Genomic DNA, 17236 nt, shown 5'->3' on the forward strand with positions numbered 1-17236 from the left:
AGAGAAACTTAGGTTTCTAAGTTCTTCTTTTGAAAGAAAGAGGCACTTTGGTTAAGCAGAGTGGTTCAAAACCACTGCAAGAAACGAAATTGAAGGAAGACCCCAAACCAACTTCTGAACCAAAGGATTTAAAAGAGTAATAATTAAGTGATACTGTCGTGGGTCCAACTCTACATTAGATCGCTAAGGACTTGGGAATAACAGAAAATGAAAAGTCTTTTATGCGGAGAGTAAGTGATACATAAGGTTTAAATTCATCTCACATAAAGATAGATGGGCCAGGTATGCTTATGGAAGGTAAAAGTGATTCTTAGTCAAACGTGGAAGAATGCCTTTCAAGTGATGGAATTTCTATTTTAGAAATAAATAAGAAATACAGAGAGCTGAAAACTAGTTAGAAATATATATAAGGGGGGGATTTATGAGAAGGATATTTACTTTCATTTTGTGGAAAGCAGTTCATCACAAGGGAAGACTATTAAGGTGACAGAACTATTATTTCGGCAAAAAATAAATAAATAAATGAATAAAAAGAGAAAAAACAGTGGAGGGCATATATTATGACTAAGTCAGACTTGGCCACTCAAAATCTATACACTCTCACACATTCTGCTCAAATACATCTACGCATCCATAAAAAAGAAATGCCAAGTAGCTAAGTGGGTGAAATAAATGCCAATTCTTTTTTAGGAAAAATGAAACAAAAAACAGGAATAAAACCATTCCAACCCCACTATACAAACTCCAAGGACTTCCACAGACAATTTTCAATAGAGAAAGTGGGCGGCTAGCTAACCCAGAATATATTCAGGCTCACAGGTAATGAGCTAATTGTGAAGGGAGCTCATTAGCATATCATTTTCACATAATACATTTAAAACCTTCTTTTAAAAAAATGTTTAATTGTTTATTTTGACAGAGACGGAAGGAAAGCATAACTGAGGGAGGGGCGGGGGGGGGGGAAGAAAATCACAAGTAGGCTCTGTGTTGTCAGTGTAGAGCCCAACTAGGGGGCTTGATCCCACGCACTCTGAGATCATAATCTGAGCCAAAATGAACAGTAGGTCACTCAACGAATTAAGCCACCCAGGTGCCCCTAAAAAAATTTCATTTGAATACTCAAGAGAGAAGGTACAGTGATATGTATGTTTCATGTACCCCTTTTGCAGGACGTACTTGGGAGACTTCTTTCATCTGGATTTTTCTCATCAGTATGGAAATGTAGTCTAATATGTCCTATCTTAAATATGAAAAGACATGTCCCCAGTTCACAGTGTATCCCTCCACAGCTAATACTTGACTTTTCTACCCTGGTTAATTGTGAAGATCCTTGGTCTTAGGTCCTACTTTTATGTTTCCCATCTCCCCCTAATTAAGTTTCCACTATTACCATCTAGTTGTTAACGTTGAACCTTGCATTTCTGAGTTCAATATTTACTTCTATTTATAGCATCATAAATACAACAATCGATCAATTTACTAATCAAGCCAGCAAACAACTACAGCAAAGTCTCAGCTCTGGTCAGGCTAGATTGGCTCTCAGATGACCTCAGGAAAACGTTCTTGACTTTCATTCTCTTGACCTTCTCCTGCAGCACTTACTGGGATGTAAAACTCATCTAGATGGGGTCTCTGAGAGAAAGGTCTCTGCATGGAAATCAAAATACCTATCTCGTTGGATGGTGGAGGATGAAGCTCTGTCTCCAGATGTGAGAGCAAGGATGGGTCAAACTTCGGTGTCCCATCCAGACTTAGGACTGCAAAAGAAATGACCAGGTCTTGTCCAGCCTGATGTTGTACACACTGTGGGGCTGCAGCAGAGGAGGCATTTACAGCCCTTAGGTCTGCTTATTAGGCACATTTCACTGTTGTTTCTCCCACCTTGAGGCACGTGATACCCCTGTGGGACTCCCGTGTGGACAGAAAGGAAATTATTCCTGTTGAATTCCTGTTCCTAGGGGACCAGGCGATAAGCCATCTGAAGCCAATCTTTCTTACTCTTTTTCTATTACTTCTGCTGCCTTTCAGAGATCTGAACTCCCAGCACCTTATCCCAATCCAGAGTGAACATTTTCTCTTGTTGGAGACTGAGAGATTGATCTTGACTAGGTCCCTTGGATTCTTCAAAGCATTGATTGTGGTGGAGACACAGCCCCTGACATCTCTAGAAAGTAACCTTTCCCCTTTTCAACAGAGATGTTAAGTTTTTCCTTTGATATACAACCTTGGGCACTACACCCATGGGCTTCATGACAATTTTGCAAAAACCATTAGGGATTTCATACTTATATCACAAGTTCAGAGCCAGTATTTAAAACGCCATTATAAAATGTTTGTTTATTGTAAGAGATATATTTAGATATTTTTATGCACTATCATCTGAGTTTAGCAACTTCGAGGAATTGCCTGATTTAATCTTTATAAAAGTCCATTCTGTGAGGAATACTGTTGTGAACTCCATTCCCCATGGAGAAGTGGGGCTTGAAGAATTTAGTGATCTTCTCAAGGTTATGGTTTCAGAAAGGGGTAGCTGTTGATTGGATTCTGTCAGGGTGCTCCATTTTTCAAACTCTGTGCCCATGGTTCCCACCCAGAGATGAGTCTTTCCCCCTGGGGGTATTTGACAATGTCTGAGGGATGCTACTAAACACCTGTGGTGAGCAGGACAGCTCCTAACACAAATAATCATCCTGCCTCAAAGGCCAAATTGAGAATGTGTGAAAACCTACTCTAGCCCAGTGCTTCTCCAACTTCAAGGTGCATATGAATCCCCTAGGATCCTAGTTTAAATGCAGATTCTGATTTTGCAGGTGCTGGTGGGCTCAAGATATGGTGTGTCTAACAAGCTCCTGAGCAATGTTGATGCTTCAGGTCCTGATTTGAGGACCTCTTTGAGTAGCAAGGCTGTGGTCTTGGGATAGAGCAAGGGGCAGGTGGTTGTAGGTCTTCTTCACAAAGCAAGTTGTGTTTGCATAGAATTTGGAATGACAAGTATATCCGGTCATTCTAGGGGCTGTGACAAATTCTGTTTGTTTCTTTTATTTAAGGGCCTTGGAGTGACATCAAATAAAATACTTTTGGAGAAGACTTTCTAGCAGGCAGAATGAGAACCTCCTGATATTGTCCACATTCTAAATCCTAGAAACTTTGAATATATTTTTTTTATAGTATGGGGCGAGATTGAAGTAACAAATGGAGCAAGACTTCTTTTTTTTAAAAAAGATTTTTTTTTACATTTATTTATTTTTGAGAAACAGAGTGAGACAACGTGTGAGCAGGGGTAGGGGCAGAGAGAGGAGACACAGAATCTGAAGCAGGATCCAGGCTCTGAGCAAGAGATCAGCACAGAGCCTGATGCGGGGCTTGCACCCACAAACTGTGAGATCATGACCTGAGCGGAAGTTGGACACTAAACTGACTGAGCCACCCAGGTGCCCCTGGAGCAAGGCTTCTAATCAGCTGACCTTAAACTAAGATTCCACTAATAGTGGAACTAACATAATCACCATGGTCCTTCAAATGTTGGAGAGGAAGGCAGAGTAGTTGGATCAGAGAGAGATGTGAGGACACCACATTGCTGGCTTTCAAGATGCAGAAAGAATGTTTGTTGTCCCTAGAAACCACAATAGGGAAGAAAATAGTCTCTCCTGGAGCATCCATGAAGGAACCAGGCCCTACAGACATCTTGATTTTAACCCATGGATACTTCAGGTCTCTAACCTCTAAACTGCAAAAGCATAAATTTGTTTCTTGTGAACTTCTTGTGTGGTAATTTGTAATGGCACTAAAGGGAATATAATATGGACATTCATCCAATAAAATTGTTTTGGAGGAAAATGAATTTTAGTCTCTCAGTTAATTCATTTCTCTTCTCTTGGGTAAGGGCATTTTGTGTTGAAATCCAACCTTAACTGGAAGAAAAAAAGTCAAATTGGAGCGTCTGCCCTATTGCTTAAATGGAATGGAAAAAGTGAACTCCTCATTGATAAAAATATAAATGTGATTCTCTCTCTCTCTCTCTCTCTCTCTCTCTCTCTCTATCTATCATCTATTTCAAAAGTTATCTCTTGCTAAATGTGGGGGCTCTAACTCATGACCCTGAGATCAAGAGACCCATGCTCAAGGCACCTGGCTAAGTCTGTGAGTGCATGACTCTTGAACTTGGGGTTGTGAGTTCAAGAAACACTTGGGTGTACAGATAGCTTAAAAATAAGATCTTAGGTCCAATTCTGGAGTCTCTATTCTATTACATTGGTCTATGTGTTTGTTTTTGTGCCAACACCATACTGTCTGATGCATAAAGCTTTGTAGTAGAGGCTAAGGTCTGGGATTGTGATGCCTCCCTCTTTAGTCTTCTTCTTCAATATTACTTTGGCTATTCAGGGTCTTTTGTGGTTCCATACAAATTTTAGGATTGCTTGTTCTAGCTTTGAGAAGAATGCTGGTGCAATTTTGATTGGGATTGCATTGAATGTGTAGATAGTTTTGGGTAGTATTGACATTTTAACAATATTTATTCTTCCAACCCATGAGCATGGAATGCTTTTCCATTTCTTTGTATCTTCTTCAATTTCCTTCATAAGGTTTCTATAGGTTTCAGCATAAAGATCTTTTACATCTTTGGTTAGGTTTATTCCTAGGTATTTTGTGATTCTTGGTGCAATTGTGAATGAGATCAGTTTCTTTATTTGTCTTTCTGTTGCTTCATTATTGGTGTATAAAAATGAAACTGATTTCTTCACATTAATTTTGTATCCTGCGACTTTGCTGAATTCATGTATCAGTTCTAGCAGACTTTTGGTGGAGTCTGTTGGGTTTTCCATGTATAGTATCATGTCATCCGCAAAAAGTGAAAGCTTGACTTCATCTTTGACAGTTTTGATGCCTTTGATTTCACTTTGTTGTCTGATTGCTGATGCTAGAACTTCCAACACTATGTTACTAATCTTTGACAAAGAAGGAAAAAATATCCAATGGAAAAAAGGCAGTCTTTTTAACAAATGGTGCTGGGAGAACTGGACAGCAACATGCAGAAGAATGAAACGACACCACTTTCTTACACCATTCACAAAAATAAACTCAAAATGGATTAAGGACCTGAATGTGAGACAGGAAACCATCAAAACCCTAGAGGAGAAAGCAGGAAAAACCTCTCTGACCTTAGCTGCAGCAATTTCAGATCTGGATATCGAACCGGATCCGATCTGATATCGAATGAGATATCACCTCATGCCAGTCAGAGTGGCTAAAATGAACAAATCAGGAGACTATAGATGCTGGCGAGGATGTGGAGAAATGGGATCACTCTTGCACTGTTGGTGGGAATGCAGTGGTGCAGCTGCTCTGGAAAACAGTGTGGACGTTCCTTGAAAAATTAAAAACAGATCTACCCTATGACCCACCAATAGTACTGCTAGGAATTTACCCAAGGGATGCAGGAGTGCTGATGCATAGGGGCACTTGTACCCCAATGTTTACAGCAGCGTTTCAACAATAGCCAAATGATGGAAAGAGCCTAAATGTCCATCAACTGACGAATGGATAAAGAAATCGTGGTTTATGTACACAATGGAATCCTACTTGGCAATGAGAAAGAATGAAATCTGGCCATGTGCAGCAACGTGGATGGAACTGGAAAGTGTTATGCTAAGTGAAATAAGTCAGGCAGAGAAAGACAAATGCCATATGTTTTCACTCTTTTGTGGATCCTGAGAAACTTAACAGAAGACCAGGGGGTAGGGGAAAGGGGGAAAGAGTTACAAAGAGGGAAGGAGGCAAATCATAAGAGACTCTTAAATACTGAGAACAAACTGAGGGTTGATGGGGCATGGGGGAGAGGGGAAAATGGGTGATGGGCATTGAGGAGGGCACCTGTTGGGATGAGCACTGGGTGTTGTATGTAAACCAATTTGACGATAAATTTTATTTATTGTAATTATTGGTAAAAAAGTAATTATTGGTAAAAAAATCTTAGAAAATAAAGAGTCACATACTCTATCAATGAACCCCATGAGTTTATATTTAAATATGAATCCTGACTTTGAGGTCTTTTGCACATTATGATAAGAAAAAGTAATTTACTATTAAATTAAGTTAGCCCATTCTACTTTAAATTTTGTGTCTAAGTTTCTACATTCTTTTAATTCTGTGCTAATTCAAACATTTTCTGGTTTCATTTATATCCCACCTAAATTTCCTTTCAACATAAAAGATGGCATTACTGAGTTTGTGTTATGCATTCTTATATAAGAGTGTATTTGTGGGGCGCCTGGGTGGTGCAGTCAGTTAAGCGTCCGACTTCAGCCAGGTCACGATCTCGCGGTCCCTGAGTTCGAGCCCCGTGTCAGGCTCTGGGCTGATGGCTCGGAGCCTGTTTCCGATTCTGTGTCTCCCTCTCTCTCTGCCCCTCCCCCGTTCATGCTCTGTCTCTCTCTGTCCCAAAAATAAATAAAAAACGTTGAAAAAAAATTTTTTTTAAAGAGTGTATTTGTATGAAGTAATGTACAAATGCACACACACACATATATGTGCATCCACTCACTACCCACTAAAGTGTTCTTGGACTCACCAAATATTGTCTTTTTTTTTTATTTTTATTTTTAAAGAAAAAATTTTTTTTCAACGTTTATTTATTTTAGGCCACACGGGGAGAGGTGGTTCTCCAACTGAGAGGACATTTGGTATAGGCTGTGTGGCCACCCCACAGGCAAAGGTCCCAGCAGACCCGGAGAAAAGCCACATGTGCTGGTGTTGGAACAAGGACGTTAAGGGTGAAACCGGGTGCTGGATGTGTGTTGTGATTTACCAAGATCCCTGGAATGCTGCTGCTATGTGATTGCATAAACTTTTTCTGGGCTGGGCAGGCACCCAGCCACAGTCTCTGGGCATCTGCAGCAGCACAGGTGCACAAACCTTCCTGAGGGTGGGCTGACACCTGGCCATTGCTTGGCGAGACCCTCCCCCAGAGGGTCTGAGCAGGTCAAAGCTGCAGGGTACACAGAAGTGAGAGGTTTGGAAACACAGCCCCATCTGAGATAAAACTTGGGAGGGAGGTGCTGCTTGGCAGGCTGACGGCTTGGATGCGGACAGTGTAGAAGCAGGGAGTTGATGGAAGCTGGAGACAAAGGAGGGATGCTTGATTGCTGGTGGGCAAGAGCACAGAGTTCTGATACTAGAGACTGGGTGGCTGGGTGATGCCATCCTCCTGTGCATGCACATACACAACAATCCACTCCAGTAAGCCAAGCAGCACCATCTAGTGCACAACAGAGCTGCTACACCAAGCCCTGACCAACTGCACCAACCATGCTCTAGAGGAATACCACAAGTCTCTCTGCTATAAAGACTATAAAGTGCTTCATAGTTTGACATCTTGGGGAAACGATATAATTTCTATCGTATTTCACTCTGTTCATTGGTCCATCTATTCAATGTTTTTCTTTTTCTTTTGTTTTCTTATTCTTGAATACAGAAAGAAAAAATTTATTTTTATTTTCTGTTTTTATAAAAAAGATTTTCTTTAATTTTTTCTATTATATTTTTTAGTTTTTTTTGTAAATTTTTTAAGATCCTGTTTTACTTACATCATTTCATTTTATTCTATTTTACTGTATTCATTTTTTAAAAATTTCCAAATGTTTTACATTTTTTCCCTTTTCTTTTCATTCTCTGTTTTCTCTATTCTATCATGCTTCTTTCAACAACGAGAACAAAACACACCTAGGAGCTAGCAACCTTTATTTGATTTTTTTGTGTTGTTTTAAATTTTTAAATTTTTATTTATTTTCTAAATTTTATTAATTATTTTTATTCCTCCAAAATGACTAAATGAAGAAATTCACCCCAAAAGAAATAACAGGAAGAAATGATAGCCAGGGACTTAATCAACACAGATGCAAGCAAGATGTCTATCCATAATTTAGAATTGCGATAATAAGAATACTAGCTGGGAATGAAAAAAGCAAAGAATCCCTTTCTTCTGAGATAAAAGATGTAAAAGCTAGTCAGGATGAAATTAAAAATGCTATAAATGAGGGGCGCCTGGGTGGCTCAGTTGGTTCAGTGTCTGATTTCAGCTCAGGTCATGATCTCATGGCTTGTGAGTTCGAGTCTTGTGTTGGGCTCTGTGCTGACAGCTCAGAACCTGGAGCCTCTTTAGATTCTGTGTCTTTCTCTCTCTCTCTGCCCCTCCCCTGCTTACACTCTGTGTCTCAAAAATAAATAAACATTAAAAAAATAAAAAATAAAAAAATGCTATAAATGAGATGCAATCTTGAAAGGATGCCACGTTGGCAAGGATGCATAAAGCAGAGCAGCGAATCAGTGATATAGAGGGCAAACTTATGGACAATAGTGAAGCAGAAGAAAAGAGGAACGCTAAGGCAAAAGAACACAATACAAGAATGAGAGAACTCAGTGACTCATTAAAAAGGGATAACATCTGAATCATAGGGGTGCCAGAAGATGAAGAGAGAAAAAAAAGGGATAGAAGGTTTATGAGAGCAAATCATAGCAGAAAACTTCCCTAACCCGGGGAAAGATACAGAAATCAAAATCCAGGAAGCACAGAGAACTGCCACTGGATTCAACAAAACCAACCAACAACAAGGCATATCATAGTCAAATTCACAAAATACACAGACAAGGAAAGAATCATGAAAGCAGCAAGGCAAAAAAAGTCGTTAACCTACAGGGGAAGACAGATCCGGTTCACAGCAGAACTATCCACAGACTTGGAAGGCCAGAAAGGAGTGGCAGGATATATTCAATGTGCTGAATCAGAAAACTATGCAGCCAACAATTCTTTATACAGAAGGCTGTTATTTAAAATAGAAGGAGGGGGCGCCTGGGTGGCGCAGTCGGTTAAGCGTCCGACTTCAGCCAGGTCACGATCTCGCGGTCCGTGAGTTCGAGCCCCAAGTCGGGCTCTGGGCTGATGGCTCAGAGCCTGGAGCCTGCTTTGGATTCTGTGTCTCCCTCTCTCTCTGCCCCTCCCCCGTTCATGCTCTGTCTCTCTCTGTCCCAAAAAAAATAAATAAACATTGAAAAAAAAATTAAAAAAAAATAAAATAGAAGGAGAGATAAAAGTTTCCCAGACAAACAAAAACAAAGGAGTTCATGACCTCTATACCAGCCCTGCAAGAAATTTTAAGGGGGACTCTCTGAGAGGAGAAAAGATGAAACAAAACAAAAAAAGGCCAAAAGCAACAAAGACTAGAGAGGACCAGAGATCACCACCAGACACTCCAACTCTACAGGCAACATAATGGCAATAAATTTATATACTTCAGGACTCATTCTAAATGTCAATGGACTAAATGCTCCAATCAAAAGACATAGGGTAACAGAATGGATAAGAAAACAAGATCCATCTATATGCTGTTAACAAGAGACCCATTTTAGACCCAAAGACACCTGCAGATTGAAAGTAAGGGGACGGAGAACCATCTATCATGCTAATGGTTGCCAAAAGAAAGCTGGAGTAGCCATACTTATATCAGACAATCTAGACTTTAAAATAAAGACTGTAACAAGAGATGAAGAAGGGCATTATATCACAATTAAGGGGTCTATCCACCAAGAATATCTAACAATTGTAAACATTTATGCTCCAAACATGAAAGCCCCCAAATATATAAATCAATTATTCATAAACATAAAGAAACTCATTGATAATAATACCATAGTAGTAGGGGACTTCAACACCCCACTTACAGCAATGGAGAGATCATCTAAACAGAAAATCCACACTGGATCAGAAGGACTTAACAGATATATTCAAAACATTTCATCCTAAAGCAGCAGAATACACATTCTTCTTGAGTGCACATGGGACATTCTCCAGACTAGGTCACATACTGTTTCACAAATCAGCCTTCAACAAGCACAAAAAGATAGAGATCATACCATGCATATTTTCAGACCACAACTCGAAATCAACCACAAAAATTTTTTTGGAAAGACAACAAATACTTGGAGACTAAAGAGCATCCTACTAAAGAATGAATGGGCTAACCAAGAAGTTAAAGAGGAAATTAAAAAGTATATGGAAGTCAATGAAAATGATAACACCACAGCCCAAAACCTCTGAGATGCAGCAAAATGGTCATAAGAGGGAAGTGTATAGCAATCCAGGCCTTCCTAAAGAAAGAAGAAAAGTCTCAGATACACAACCTAACCTTACACCCTAAGGCCTCGAAAAAGAACAGCAAATAAACCGAAAACCAGCAGAAGATGGGAAATAATAAAGATCAGAGCAGAAATCAATGCTATTGAAACCGAAAAAAACCCCAAAAAACAAAAAACAAAAAAACCAGTAGAACAGATAAATGAAACCAGGATCTGGTTCTTTGAAAGAATTAGCAAAATTGATAACCCCTTAGCCAGTTTGATCAAAAAGAAAAAGGAAGGGATCCAAATAAATAAAATCAAGAATGAAAGAGGAGAGAACACAACCAACATGGCAGAAATACAAACAATAATAAGAGAATATTATGAGCAATTACACACTAATAAATTGGGTAATCTCAAAGAAATGGACAAATTCCTAGAAACATATGCTCTATCAAAACTGAAACAAGAAGAAATAGAAAAATTGAACAGACCCATAACCAGTAAAGAAATTGAATTATTAATCAAAAATCTCTCAAGTAACAAGAGTCCAGGGTGCCAGATGACTTTCCAGGGGAATTCTATGAAACATTTTAAGAAGAGTTAACACCTATTCTTTTGAAGCTGTTCCAAAAAACAGAAGTGGAAGGAAAACTTCCAAACTCATTGAAGCCAGCGTTACCTTGATTCCAAAACCAGACAAAGATCCAACCAGAAAGGAGAAGTGGAGACCATTTTCCCTGATGAACATCAATGCAAAATTTCTCAACAAATTACTAGCCAACTGGATCCAACAGTACATTGAAATAATCATTCGCCACGACCAAGTAGGATTTATACCTGGGATACAGGGCTGGTTCAATATTTGCAAAACAACCAATGTGATACATTACACCAAAAAAAGAAAGGACAAGAACCACATGATCTCAATAGATGCAAAGAAAGAATCTGACAAAATACAGCATCATTTCTTGATAAAAACCCTCAAAAAAGTAGGGGTAGAAGGACTGTACCTCAAGATCATAAAGGCCATATATGAAAGACCCACTGCTAATATCATCCTTAATGGAGAAAAACAGAGTTTTCCCTCTAAGGTCAGGAACATGACAGGGATGTCCACCCTCACTACTGTTATTCAATATAGTGTTGGAAGTCCTAGCTTAGCAATCAGACAACACAAAGGAATAAAAGGCATCCAAATCAGCAAGAAGGAAGTCAAACTTTCACTCTTTGCAGATGACATGCTATTCCCTATGTGGAAAACTCAAAAGATTCCACCAAAAAACTGCTAGAACTGATCCATGAATTCAGCAAAGTAGCAGGATATAAAATAAATGCATAGAAATTGGTTGCATTTCTTTTTTTTTACTTTTATTTTTTATTTTTTAAAATTTATATCCAGATTAGTTAGCATATAGTGCAACAATGATTTCAGGAGTAGATTTCTTAATGTCCCTTACCCATTTAGCCCATCCCCCCTCCCACAACCCCTCTAGCAACCTTCAGTTTGTTCTCCATATTTATGAGTCTCTTCTGTTTTGTCCCCCTCCCTGTTTTTATATTATTTTTGTTTCCCTTCCCTTATGTTCATCTGTTTCGTCTCTTAAAGTCCTCATATGAGTGAAGTCATATGACTTTTGTCTTTCTCTGACTGACTAATTTCACTTAGCGTAATACCCTCCAGTTCCATCCACATAGTTGCAAATGGCAAGGTTTCATTCTTTTTGATTGCCGAGTAATACTTCATTGTGTGTATATATATATACACACCACATCTTCTTTATCCATCCATCCATTGATGAACATTTGGGCTCCTTCCATACTTTGGCTATTGTTGATACTGCTGCTATAAACATGAGGGTGCATGTGTCCCTTCGAAACAGCACACCTGTATCCCGTGGATAAATGCCTAGTGGTGCAATTGCTGGGTCTTAGGGTAGTTCTATTTTTAGTTTTTTGAGGAACCTCCATACTGTTTTCCAGAGTGGCTGCACCAGCTTGCATTCCCACCAACAATGCAAAAGAGATCCTCTTTCTCTGCATCCTCACCAACATCTGTTGTTGCCTGAGTTGTTAATGTTAGCCATTCTGACAGGTGTGAGTTGACATCTCAGTGTGGTTTCGATTTATATTTCCTTGATGATGAGTGATGTTAAGCATCTCTTCATGTGTTGGTTAGCCATCTGGATGTCTTCCTTGGAGAAGTGCCTATTCATGTCTTTTGCCCATTTCTTCACTGGATTATTTGGTTTTTGGATGTTGAGTTTGATAAGTTCTTTATAGATTTTGGATACTAACCCTTTATCTGATATGTCATTTGCAAATATCTTGTCCCATTCTGTTGGTTGCCTTTTAGTTTTGCTGATTATTTCCTTCGCTGTGCAGAAGATTTTATTTTGATGAGGTCCCAGTAGTTCCTTTTTGCTTTTGTTTCCCTTACTTTCATTGAGTAAGAAGCTGCAGCCAAGATCAAAGAGGTTTTTGCCTGCTTTCTCCTCAAGGATTTTGATGGCTTCCTGTCTTACATTGAGATCTCTCATCCATTTTGAGTTTATTTTTGTGTATGGTGTAAGAAAGTGGTCCAAGTTCATTTTTCTGCATGTTGCTGTCCAGTTTTCCCAGGGCCACTTGCTGAAGAGACTGTCTTTATTCCATCGGATACTCTTTCCTGCTTTGTCAAAGATTAGTTTGCCAGACGTTTGTGGGTCCATTTCTGGGTTCTCTATTCTGTTCCATTGATCTGAGTATCTGTTCTTGTGCCAGTACCATACTGTCTTGATGATTACAGCTTTGTAGTATAGCTTGAAGTCTGGGATTGTGATGCCTCCTGCTTTGGTTTTCTTTTTCAAGATTGCTTTGGCTATTCGGGGTCTTTTCTGGTTCCATACAAATTTTAGGATTATTTGTTCTAGCTCTGTGAAGAATGCTGGTGTTACTTTGATAGGGATTGCATTGAATATGTAGATTGCTTTGGGTAGAATCAACATTTTAACAATATTTGTTCTTCCTATCCAGGGGTATGGAATCTTTTTCCGTTTCTTCGTGTCTTCTTCAATTTCTTTCATAAGATTTCTATAGTTTTCAGTGTATAGATTTTTCACCTCTTTGGTTAGATTTATTCCTAGGTATTTTATGGTTTTTTTGTGCAACTGTAAATGGATCGATTCTTTGATTTCTCTTTCTGACGCTTCATTGTTGGTGTATAGGAATGCAACCGATTTCTGCGCATTGATTTTATATCCTGCAACTTTGTTGAATTCATGAATCAGTTCTAGCAGTTTTTGGTGGAATTTTTTGGGTTTTTCATATAGAGTATCATGTCATCTGCGAAGAGTGAAAGCTTGACTTCCTCCTGGCTGATTTGGATGCCTTTCATTTCTTTGTATTGTCTGATTGCAGAGGCTAAGACTTCCAATACTATGTTGAATAACAGTGGCGAGAGTAGACATCTCTGTCTTGTTCCTGACCTTAGGGGGAAAGCTCTGTTTTTCCCCATTGAGAATGATATTAGTGTTGGGTCATTCATATTTTTATGATCTCGAGGTGTGATCCTTCTATCCCTACTTTCTTGAGGGTTTTTATCAAGAAACATTGCTGTATTTTGTCAAATGCTTTCTCTTCATCTATTGAGAGGATCATATGGTTCTTGTCCTTTCTTCTATTGATATGAGTCACGTTAATTGTTTTGTGGATACTGAACCAGCCCTGCATCCCAGGGATAAATCCCATTTGGTCGTGGTGAGTAATTTTTTTAATGTATTGTTGGATCCAGTTGGCTAGTATCTTGTTGAGGATTTTTGCATCCACGTTCATCAGGGAAGTTGGTCTATAGTTCTCCTTTTTAGTGGGGTCTTTGTCTGGTTTTGGAATCAAGGTAATGCTGGCTTCATAGGAAGAGTTGGGAAGTTTTCCTTCTATTTCTATTTTTTGGAACAGCGTCAAGAGAATAAGTGTTAACTCTTCTTTAAATGTTTGGTAGAATTCTTCTGGAAAGCCAACTGGTCCTAGACTTGTTTTTTAGGAGATTTTTGATTATTACTTGGATTTCTTTACTGGTTATGTGTCTGTCCAAATTTTCTATTTCTTCCTGTTTCAGTTTTGGTAGTGTATATGTTTCTAGGAATTTGTCCATTTCTTCCAGATTGCCCATTTTATTGGCATATAATTACTCATAATATTCTCTTATTATTGTTTATATTTCTGCTATGTTGGTTGTGATTTCTCCTCTTTCATTCTTGATTTTATTTATTTGGGTCCTTTCCTTTTTCTTTTCGATCAAACTGGCTAGGGGCTTATCAATTTTGTTAATTCTTTCGAAGAACCAGCTTCTGGTTTCATTGATCTGTTCTACTGTTTTGTTTTGTTTTGTTTGTTTTGATAGCATTAATTTCTGCTTTAATCTTTATTATCTCTTGCCTTCTGCTGGTTTTGGGTTTTATTTGCTGTTCTTTTTCCAGCTCCTTAAGGCATAAGGTTAGGTTGTGTATCTGAGATCTTTCTTCCTTCTTTAGGAAGGCCTGGATTGCTATATAATTTCCTCTTATGACCACCTTTGCTGCATCCCAGAGGTTTTGGGTTGTGGTGTTATCATTTTCATTGACTTCCATATAGTTTCAAATTTCCTCTTTAACTGCTTGGTTAGCCGATTCATTCTTTAGTAGGATGCTCTTCAGTCTCCAAGTATTTGTTACCTGTCCAAATTCTTGTGGGTGATTTCAAGTTTCATAGCATTGTGGTCTGAAAATATGCACGATATGATCTCCATCTTTTTGTACTTACTTAGGGCTGATTTGTGTCCCAGTATATGGTCTATTCTGGAGAATGTTCCATGTGCACTGGATAAGAATGTATATTCTGCTGCTTTAGGATGAAATGTTCTGAATATATCTGTGGAGTCCATCTGGTCCAATGTATTATTCAAAGCCATTGTTTCCTTGTTGATTTTTTGATTAGATTATCTATCCATTGCTGTGAGTGGGGTGTTGAAGTCTTCTACTATTATGGTATTACTATCAATGAGTTTCTTTTTGTTTGTGATTAACTGATTTATATATTTGGGTGCTGCCATATTTGGCGCATAAATGTTTACAATTGTTAGGTCTTCTTGGTGGGTAGACCCCTTGATTATGATATAATGCCCTTCTGTCATTTCTTGATACAATCTTTATTTTAAAGTTTAAATTGTCTGATATAAGTATGGCTATTCCAGCTTTCTTTTGGCAACCATTAGCATGATAGATGGCTCCATCCCCTTATTTTCAATCTGAATGAAGGTGTCTTTAGGTTTAAAATGGGTCTCTTGTAAACAGCATATAGATGGGTCTTATTTCCTTATCCATTCTGTTACACTATGTCTTTTGATTGGAGCATTGAGTCTATTGACGTTTAGAGTGAGTACTGAAAGATATGAATTTATTGCCATTTTGATGCTTGTAGAGTTGGAGTTTCTGGTGGTGTTCTCTTGTCCTTTCTAATCTTTTGTTGGTTTTGGTATTTATTTATTTATATATATATATTCATCTTTTCTCTCCTCAGAAGTCCTCCTTAAAATTTCTTGCAGGGCTGGCTTAGTGGTCACAAACTCCTTTAATTTTTGTGTGTCTGGGATACTTTTTATCTCTCCTTCTATTTTGAATGACAGCCTTGCTGGATAAAGAATTCTTGGCTGCATATTTTCCTGACTCAGCCCACTGAATATATCCTGCCACTTCTTTCTGGCCTGCCAAGGTTCTGTGGATAGTTCTGCTGCAAACCTGATCTGTCTTCCCTTGTAGGTTAAGGATTTTTTTTCCTTGCTGCTTTTATGATTCTGTCCTTGCCTGAGTATTTTGTGAATTTGACTATGATATGCCTTGTTGATGGCCGGTTTTTGTTGAATCTAATGGGAGTCCTCTGTGCTTCCTGGATTTTGATGTCTGTGTCTTTCTCCAGGTTAGGAAAGTTTTCCACTATGATTTGCTCACATAACCCTTCTACCCCTATTTCTCTCTTCCTCCTCTGGAACCCCTATGATTCTGATGTTGTTCCTTTTTAATGAGTCACTGATTTCTCTAATTCTTAAATCGTGCTCTTTTGCCTTAATCCCCCTCTTTTTTTCTGCTTCGTTATTCTCTATAAGTTTGTCCTGTATATCTCTGATTCTCTGTTCTGCCTCGTCCATCCTTGCCGCCGCTGCATCCATCCATGATTGCAGCTCAGTTATAACATTTTTAATTTCATTCTGGCTATTTTTTACTTCTTTTATCTCTGCAGAAAGGGTTCTAATCTATTTTTTACTCCAGCTAGTATTCTTATTATCATGATTCTAAATTCTGGTTCAGACATCTTGCTTGTATCTGTGTTGGTTAAATCACCTGGCTGTCATTTGTTTGTGCTCTTTCTTTTGGGGTGAATTCCTTCATTTCGTCATTTTGAAGGGAGAAAAGGAATTAATGATGTCGAAAAATTGAAATTAAAAAAATTAAAATTAAAAAAATATTAAAATTAAAAATAAACACACACACACACACACACACACACAAATAGATGATGCTAGATCCTAGGTTTGTTTTGGCCTGGGTGTTGGAAGTGGTTTGACGGATTAGAGAAAAGAAAAGGAAATCGTTTGAGAATTTGAAAACATGAATACACTAAAGTAGATTAAAATGAGATGATGTGAGTAAAATAGAATTTGAAAAAATATACACAGAAGTAGAGAATATAGTAGAAAAAATTAAAGAAAACTATTTTTAATAAAAATTAAAAAGAAATATGAATTTTTTCATTTTCTGTATTTAAGAAAAAAGAAAAGAAATGAAAAAGAAAAAAAAGATAAAAAAGAAAAGAAAAAAAGAAATCGTTTGAAAATTTGAAAAAGTGAATACACTGTATAGACTAAAATAAAATGATGGGAGTGAGATAGAATTTGAAAAAATTTACATAACAAAAAATATAGTAATAAAAATTAAATAAAAATATTTTTAGAAGAAATTGAAAGTAAAACTGAAGTTTTCTCTTTCTGCATTCAAGAAAAAGAAAAAGGAAAAAGAAAAAAGAAAAAGAAAAAAAAGAAATTGTTTGAACATTTGAAAAGGTGGGTATACTGAAGTAGACTAAAATAAAAAGATGGAAGTAAAGTAGAAGTTGA

Source organism: Acinonyx jubatus, chromosome A2 (assembly GCF_027475565.1).
Source record: "Acinonyx jubatus isolate Ajub_Pintada_27869175 chromosome A2, VMU_Ajub_asm_v1.0, whole genome shotgun sequence".
NCBI classification, from domain to species: Eukaryota; Metazoa; Chordata; class Mammalia; order Carnivora; family Felidae; genus Acinonyx; species Acinonyx jubatus.